General features: G+C 39.8%; 1 protein-coding gene across 12 annotated transcripts in view; it reads right to left on the bottom strand.

Annotated features, from left to right (window-relative positions):
* The window catches only part of LOC100749513 (protein turtle), a 161,772-nt gene extending 157,399 nt beyond the window's left edge, over positions 1 to 4,373 (bottom strand). For 6 of the 12 annotated variants that reach the window (XR_002945983.2, XR_002945982.2, XR_004461024.1 and 3 more), the window contains exon 1: positions 3,855 to 4,373. The gene's annotated coding sequence lies outside the window, so the exon portion shown is untranslated. The remainder of the gene's footprint in view (positions 1 to 3,854) is intronic. The other 6 variants (XR_002945984.2, XM_033318876.1, XM_024365098.2 and 3 more) reach the window with 1 other exon arrangement.
* Positions 4,374 to 9,289: the final 4,916 nt, after the last annotated feature.

Consider the following 9,289-nt stretch of genomic DNA (forward strand, 5'->3'; position numbering starts at 1 on the left):
TCCAGCCACTCCAGGAGCTCTCTAGTCACCTCTCGTAACCTTCTCGAGGGCTATGCTTCGTTGAACCTCCGCCGCGCTTTTCTGCACACGCGTACCCCTTTGGCTATTCTAAACTCGAGAGCTTCTTTGACCGCGAATCGATAAATCGGAATCGAAACTTCGAACTCTGTGAATAAGAACGACGTTCCAAGAAGGAAAGAAACAGGTCAGAGCGAACAAAGAGACGCTCGTGTATACAAAACGAAATGCTTCTTAACGATGTGAAGAGCGTTAAATATAAAACGGAGAGCGGAGACGGTCCTTTACCTTTGTTTTTTAAATAATTTAAATTTTAAATTTGTAGAGGATATAACGGTTGCTCGACTCTCTCCATTTGCAATCAAAGGTCCGTGGAAAAATATAAACTCCCCTTGCTTTCTCACGTATTATGCACAAACACGCGAGTTATCGCGGCATTTCACGGATACGATTACAATCCTGAAATACGCGCGAAGATAATGCGCCAACAGAGTTCTCACGTGTAATAAGATATAATCTGAGTTTCCTGTTGCACAACAAAAAGGAACTTTAACGAATTCCACTTTTCCGGCCGCCTACCTCAGGAAAATAACTCTCTTTTCGTTCTTTTCCTCTAATAATGTGTTTTTCCGTACTGTTATTTTGTTGCCACGACGAATAATAAACCTTAGAGAAGAACACAGACAATTCTACGCTTTTAATTGTTTGCCATTACGGAGTCAGGAATTAAAGTGGATCTTCCAACTGCTCAAACTGTTCCGGAAGGAAGAAAAAAATTATACGAAATGAAATTCGTTGCTCGATTCTCTTTTAAACGATTTGCACTCTCTTCCCGAAGTTTCGCAATTTAATTCTTCGTCACACTTCTTTAAAAAGTCACGAGGCACAAGCGGACGACTACGACGATGAAATATACATAAACATACATATGTATATATATTACACATATATACCTACGTGCACACGAAGGGAACAAAACTGAGATACGATCGAGCACGAGAAGAAAAGATTTTCGTCTTCTCGCGTGCGAATTCCGTTTCACGATGGCGTGCACCGTTTTTAAAAAGAAAGAAGCAAAAACGAAAAATATTTCACTTCCCGCAGTTGTTTTTATTTTCAACGTCACGCGCCGTCTTTCCCTTACCCGCAAACAATGCATTTATCGACAATCGAAAGAATTTTCGTCTTGTTAAAAAATAATTTTCTCTCTCTCTCTTTCTCTCTCACATACACACGCACGTACGCACGCGCGCGTATTCTCGCATCCAAATCTTTAAAAGTTGATCGCGCTCAATGTATATGTACATATTTATAGGAAATACCGGTCTCGCTCGATACCGACTCGCGGCCCTTTGCATTCGAAACAAATACATGTACACGTGTGCAGGATCCGCGAACGTAAAACCAATATCGGCGCGGTGTGGTTATCTACATATTGCAGATATAGCAATATTCTATAAATAATCTGTACAACTGAGATGGGGAACACGGCAGAGAGTTGAAACTATTCACCGTCCTACGTGAAAAAGATCTGCCTACTTTTTCATCCACAAATTTCATCTTTTCGTAAAGCGCGAAGGATAAAATTATTGTAACATATTAGTGTGTACGCAAGGCAAATGTAAATAAAATACAAGCATTTCCAGCCATCTGTATTTTAAGATATAAAAACTTTTGTGAATTAAACGAGATACGTGTTTATATGGTATTATTATTTTTTATAAGCCCACTTTCGTCGGGGTCATCTAACTACGATGAGTTGTAATATTAACAGCGTTAAAATTCCCAAATTCAAATCCTTGTTTAGTAAGAAAACTTAAAAGTTATTACATGCACTTGCGTAAATATGTATGTATAGGACCGTAGTAGAAAAATATAAACGACGAAGAGAGACAAAGGAATTTCTCGTCGACGCTATCAAGAAATAGAAAGAGAATTCACAAGTTACCAGTCCATCTCCTTACTGTAATGTATCGGTGTAACTTATTTTTCGACATGCACGACAAACATCCCCGAAATTCAGAAAATTCCTGTATTCTCGCGCCACAGATGCCTGCATGTTTTAAATCTGAAAACAAAACAATCTCGAGAAAACGGATTCAAGCCTCGTTGTAGTACGAGCTAAGGTCGAAAACAAGGTTTGATGAACTGGCAGGAAACGGGCAGATAGATTCTACAAGTTTAAGTTCCGTATCTCGATGAAATCAACAGATCAACCGTATCGGCGTAATCAATCGATCGTAACGTTTCTTACAAAGCTTCTTTTCGAGCAATTCGTTAATCTAATTGTCACTATACGACGATTATCACCCGTACCGGAGGCTTAATGATCGAATAAAGTTCGATTGTGAATCGTGGTAACCGCGAAAAACCAAATATTGACATACCATATTGAATTAGACGACGACGATGGTTTTTCGGAGATGGAGGAGAAAGCTGTTCGATGATGTGTTAGCTTATCGGGAATCCAGCGTAAAAAATTACATGGATTCGAACGACACATGATATTCGAGAAATGAAAACTCATCTTCGAGATTGGGTTGCGAAATGCAGCATTCAAGGACGGTTCGCGGAAAAATATATATAACTGTAAGCGTACCGGCGACAAGGATAACGTGGTTATGGCTAGAAAATATATTATTATCTGTACAGGTACGCGTTGTATCTACCTACCAGATATGTACATATTTAACGCTTCGAATTATTAACAAATGCGATAACGTTGGACGGCTCAACCGCAAAACATAGCAGTGGCAAGCAGACAGAATAAAGCAGAAGTTATAAAATAATTATCCTGCTCGCAATATTTTTTCGAGCGAAAGATTAAATGGCATCAGAAAGCAAGAAGAAGCATAAAGTCATCGATATTGACCGATCAAAGTAGCAGCGGCAAACGTCATCAGTGCTGAATAATGTCGATTTAATGTCGAATAATGCCGTCGTCGTCGCTATTCCGGAACTGGCAGGAAACAGTGGCTGTTTCAATCAACTCAGCCTTGGCAAATTTCCTGCGAATAGTTGCAATTTGCAATTAAGATATAGGCGCATCGCAACGATAGCTTTCCCCCTAATAGACATTATCATCGACGGCCGCTACCACGCCATAATAACTGCGCATAATGCGTCACAAATTAATGATTCAGAGAACGATGATTGAGCGATTGAAGACGAGCGAGCGAATAGAAACATATTAATTAAAAGTAATCTTTCTTACATCCTTTACCGGGAATCGATAGCAGTTAACATCGACGATAGCGATTGTACGCATCCGTCCTGGTCCGTATCGTTTCGTTTTGCATCGTCGCGTCACGAGGCATGACAAATGTCAACGCGGAAGCGTTGACGTTGAGAAACGTCTCGAGTGAAATGCTTTCGAGGTCGGTAAATATTTACGACTTCTGTGAGTACAGATTCTACATAGAATGGTAAGCTTGCAGTTCCTTGATTTTTGACAAATGTACTTATATTTGCTTCTTGGTAAATAACCGCCGTGTACAAAGACACGACAATATCCGGTACCAGATGTCGGAAACCTCTTAATGTTTGATCTTGCACATACGTTCGTCAAATTTTCATATCAACACGATGATGCTATTTGCAAAAACATTAACACAGCGGATGTGGCGCAGTTTCCCCGTTCACGGTCGCGTAATACGAAACTCGTCAAGAGGTTAGATTTCTAATTTTGTCCCGGTAGCATGTTAAACCAGTGTGGAATAAACAAAACATTGCTGTACGTAATATGAGAAATGCGACGCAGAACCCGAATAACAAACGAAGAAAAGATAATAAATGACGCTATTAGAACGGCAATAGATAAAAGAAGAAACACTTACCAAAAAAGATGAACACCGTGGAGAAGGAACGATCTGCCGTAGAGCCGATCTCGCAGGATGCAGAAGAAAAATCCTCAAAAAAGCAACAAAAGGGGCACTGGATAAACAAGAGCTCGCGGAACACAAAAGGTTCAGTCACAATAAAAGCACGTAACGACACCCGGCGGCGGTCGAAAGATTCGTAGAGTCGCACCGCTCGACTTGACTGCAGGAAAAAAACAACGGCGTCGCGAACTTGACGCGCAATCTCTGGCGCGACGCTTAACGACACTAATATATGAAGGGAGAAAGAAGGAAACGGAACTGAAAACGACTCGATCACCGTGTTCACGCAACGGAATCTGTTCGCAGACAGCAAGGGAGGTCAACACGAGAGGAAAGAAGAAACGAGAGAAAGAGGAACGGACGGCGAAAAGTAATGTGGGCACGCGGTCTGCGGACGAGTTTCGGAGCTTCGAAAGTAACAACACGTAAACGGAGCAGTTTCCCGTACGAGGCTCTGCCGGGTACTGGGGGTTCGAGCCGGGCTATCGAACGCACCTCCGCGCGTCGACCAATAGGCGCCATCGCCGCGTTCCACTCAGCCAATCAACGATAGCAACACCGGCACCGTCTACACACGCCGGGTCCGAACCGCCGTAATCAAAATCTTTAGGTGACATTGCTTTCATTATATTTATATATTAATCCCTAAATTATTTTTCTTTTCATGTTAATACATTTACTGCTTATGGTATTGCTTATCGATCGATTCTAATATATCGAATAAACACGAATAGATCTTCGGTAATGACACAATCATTAACTGTGACTTTACGGTCGAAAGCGAAGAATTTTTAGCCTAAAATCGATTGGTTTCATTTTAAAAAGAATTCTTGACGAAGAAGCTATATGAATTATTGCTCGCTCCTCTTCTTTTCCTTATCATGATTAACTGTCTGTTCTTGAAAACGCCTATTTAACACCGAACTATACTCTGCAAAATTGCGATGGAACGAGAAATACAATAACGGTACGTGCAACGTATGCAGCTACGATACGATCCCTTGGGCAATAACCGAGATGGGATTGCTCTAACGCATATTAACGCTTCTAATTTATGCGAGTCCATCGACCGTGCGAGATCGCTCAAACCCTGCTCACTATTCAACCATAGTATCGCGGTTGGCCACTCCGTGCAAACTGCCAAGCGTGTCACTGTGAACGCGTTGATCAATGACTATAAAGGCGTAGAGAGAGCCCTTATATGTAAAAACCTTAACCTAACTCAGATTTTCATCGATATAAACTAAATAATTTTTCGTTAATTGGTACAATTTGAAACTTTCGATGGCGTCTCTTCCGTCGCTCGTCGTAACTTATGAATCATTTCATTTGCTCAAACGATAATCGTGCTTTCGAATAAATCTTGACACGACAAAACAACAATCTATTAACAATGTCCCCTTAATTATACTTACATAATAACACTTCTCAGAATATCAATCAAATTAACAGTATAGTGTCAAAACGAGTTGTATCAAACAGATATACTATTAATTAATTAATATCTCAGTTCTCTACACAATTAACACTAATAAGTGGAAGTGGCACTCCTTTTAATTGCGTGCAATAGGCTCACAATATATAGATAGAATCACAATGATTGCAAACTAAAAACTTTGTCAAATTAACGACGTATTTCATAATTACTTTTATAAAATTAGCTCGACCTTTAATTGTAAAAACTTGATGTGAAACACGAACAACCATCACTCCAAAGAACCGAACGAAATAACATAGACATAGACTGCCATTCGGAGAAAGCAATTAATTTTCATGAAACGTTTAATCCATGGGCAACAGTGTAAGCATAGTGCAACCTTTCACCAACAAAGATATTATGCTTTAATTAGACAAAAGAGTTTCATTCCTCGATCTAATTTCCATGGAATAACTCTAACGACTATTCCCTCCTGAATAATCGTTTATGGAACTTTTCACACTTTGCTGGATTACCATACTATCGTGCAATAAGAACCGAGCTATAGCTTCTCGAGCACCACTTTACCTCGTGGATACTACCATTTTTCTTGACAAACGATCATAAACGTATCTCAGTAATCATGATAATTACTAAAATAGTAACCCATCACGTTACACACTCGCCGTCGTAGCTACCATTCGTGGTAGCGTAGATCTGAAATTTATAACATATAATACGATACTGATGTAAAAGCGAGGATAAATTTAGTATTTTTTTAACACGAAATATCAAGAGTACTATTCCTTTGCAAATCGGAGTCAGTTCAAACGTAAAGAGAAAATGAACTAAAATGACGCATGCATTTTCAGGAACAAAGATATTCCGGTAATCCATAATCATTTCTTCGACAACCGCTAACAATGATCGTGTTCTAGGCCAGTTAATAAATAACTCTTTCGTCCTTCTTAGGTCCGTTAAATCTTCAATCTGCTCAAAAATGACAGCTGCCTTATTTGATTCTTTCATTGCCTAAAGTGATTCGTCTTCGTTATTATCTGCATCAGCGTGCATCCTGATGAAGATACACTATAGTAATGAAATTACCCAAGACTAAATATAATGTAACTAATGACTAAATATAATGACTAAATATAAACTCTATTCGAATTTTCACATTGTTTTTCGAATACCAGAGAAGCTACTCGAACGTTTCTCAGAAACTGCCACTATAACTAGAGCTTTATCCCTTCGGACATTGAAATACTGTCTATCCGCTGATTAATCCAGCTCCTTTAGTCTCTTCAATCTGTGGCTTACCTGTGAGTACCGTTTGAATCGACAAGTCTTTGAAATACTATCTACGATCATTATAAATTCAAATAGTTATCAGACCAGCCAGTGCATTGCACTTCTCTATCGAAACGAACTCTTCTAATTAGAATGACGGAAATGTCGATATCCGAGAGCTAATCGTATGCAATGTCTGTCGAAGCATTATATTCATTTCGTTGTAGTGTAACTCATATGATCTACGAACTTTATAATCAATCCATCATTGAACTGAAATTGTTTGACATCCCATCCCATTTGTACGATAGGATTTTGCATAGAAGATCGTCGTAGAAAGGTTGACTGATATTGTTTATAAGACATCGTAGGATAGTATCGTGTAGCACAGAATTTCCCCGTGTTCGATACCTGACATTAATCATCAGGATCCTATCAATTTATGATAGGGGAAAATATTTGGAACCATTTCTCTGAATCGGTGTTCCCAACTCGGTTGACAGTAACACTGAGAATCAACGAACGCGCCACGCCTTCGTTTCATTCACCCTCCAACTGAGCGCACCAGGTCCAAGACTGGGCATTAGCAACAATGGTTATGTCACTATAAAAGGACGAAAAGTCCCCAATTTAAAAATACAAACGGACAGCATTTTTATCCATCACGCGTGATTAATCTCTTTCGCGTTAAAACCGATTTTGATCGGCCAACTGTCCCGAATTTTTGCAATACAGGTATAGATAATACACTGTGCGTAACACAATAAACCACGGGCAGGGAAATGGGGAAAAAATGATACAGGAACAATCTATGTGATTCGGTTGAATGAATCGCACTGCAAATTCACGAAACCGGACCATCATACGTACCAAATTAACTGTCCTGTCGAGCTTGGCCGCGATTCAAATTGAATTGACTATCGTTATGCATTGGAAGGGTACTGGACGTCGGTGAACGGCTGGCGATGGTGACCGTGGTGGCAGGAGTAATGGTGGTGGAGACGATTCATTCGATTTCCAGTTCGATCGGCTTCAAGAGCCGGAGGCGTGACTGAAAAACGTACCATGGCCGGTAATTACGGTTCCGTTTCTACAATTATATATCCGGGAAACGTCCACTGTATTTCCAGAAATACATATGGATTCGAATATAAATAAGCAAAGGAGAAGCAAACGTTCGTTCTCGATAGTCGTCAATATCATAGACTGCTTATTTATACTCTTCTAAAGAACCCTTAGAGGAAAAGGAACGATACCTTTTCAAAGATATTAGAATCTTATCAAACAGTCGCGCCTATTTTGTCATTTCGGATCTAAATATCTCAAGATGTTAAATGGATTCAAGGTATGAAATTCGGAATTTTATCATTATGCGTCTATATGACGGTTCACAGAGCAGACGGCATTTTGAACTTTGCCGCAACGGCAATTCATCGCTTACGTATATCTGCACCTTCACAGCCGCGGATCGTGGCTTCGATCGTAGGTAAACTAGAAACTAGATTACGAATCCCACGGATAGTTAGCCGTACTAATAGACACACGGGCCAAATTACCCGTTCTCTCAGAATTTGGGTATAAAGGTACGTAAACACACATAGCATCGTAGTAAAATAGAACGCTGGACTAAAGACCGGTCCAGAGCAATCTAGGACTTATAGAACTCAGGATATTCCTTACTTCTCTCTTCAAATGAAATCGTACGTCATATAGCTTTCAAAAGTGAAAATTGAATTCTCATTGAAATGAACAAGTAATCAAACGTTAACGTTTTTGGGACGGTATCAGGTCTCCCTTCTGTTGGATATATCGGCACCTAGCGTTAGCATTTATATAGTATAAATGTAAATCGGTAATCGAAATGAACCGAAATCATCGTGGAATCGAAAGCATGCCAATCACAAAATGAAATCAAAATACGGGAAGTAGTTGTTCCTGCAACCAGATATTCCATCATATCGGACACTGTATTTTATTTAAGATAAGCTATCGAGTTGGCCCCGTTCGTACATTTAAAAACACCAAACTTTATTGAGCTGACCCGCCAAAAAATTTGTTGCATCGACCGCGCAATAATGACGTACGTGACCCGGCGTATCTCTGCAGCCAGATGCACAACGCTTGCGGCGTTATTGTTGTTACGCAAACACTGGAACTCCGGGTGCCACGGATGTGTTTATCGTTGGATTAATGATTCCATTGGCCAAATCTTTCTGCTTTCAGGTACAATGACCAAGAATGCTTACCATATCAAATTTTGTCCCGACTCGCTACTATAACCCAAAACGTATCTTGCCGATTCACAGACGTGTTACCGCTATTGCTCAGATCAACATTTTCGACCCAAATTTTGTACCATCGATTTCAGAGGAAGCACCTTCACAACAATAAGCGAATTTACGAATTGGAACGAAATAAAAAAACGTAGCTTAAGCGTTAGAAAGGAAAACTTAATCTTGCTGGTAACACAAACAACGCTATGGTACAGAGAACGATGAAACGTTGAAATTACGTTCACACAATTTGTCGTGTTGTTTGTTTTACTTCATTAGTTCGTTTCATCGAGTGTTCTTGAAACTCTAATTACCAAAAGCATAAACGAGACATTTAGCACTAGAACGTGCAAGTGAATCTACATTCGGCACATGCCGAGCACCTGACTTACCACATATTATTTATGGGA

Source organism: Bombus impatiens, unplaced genomic scaffold, assembly GCF_000188095.3.
Source record: "Bombus impatiens unplaced genomic scaffold, BIMP_2.2 scf_0129, whole genome shotgun sequence".
Classification (NCBI taxonomy): Eukaryota; Metazoa; Arthropoda; class Insecta; order Hymenoptera; family Apidae; genus Bombus; species Bombus impatiens.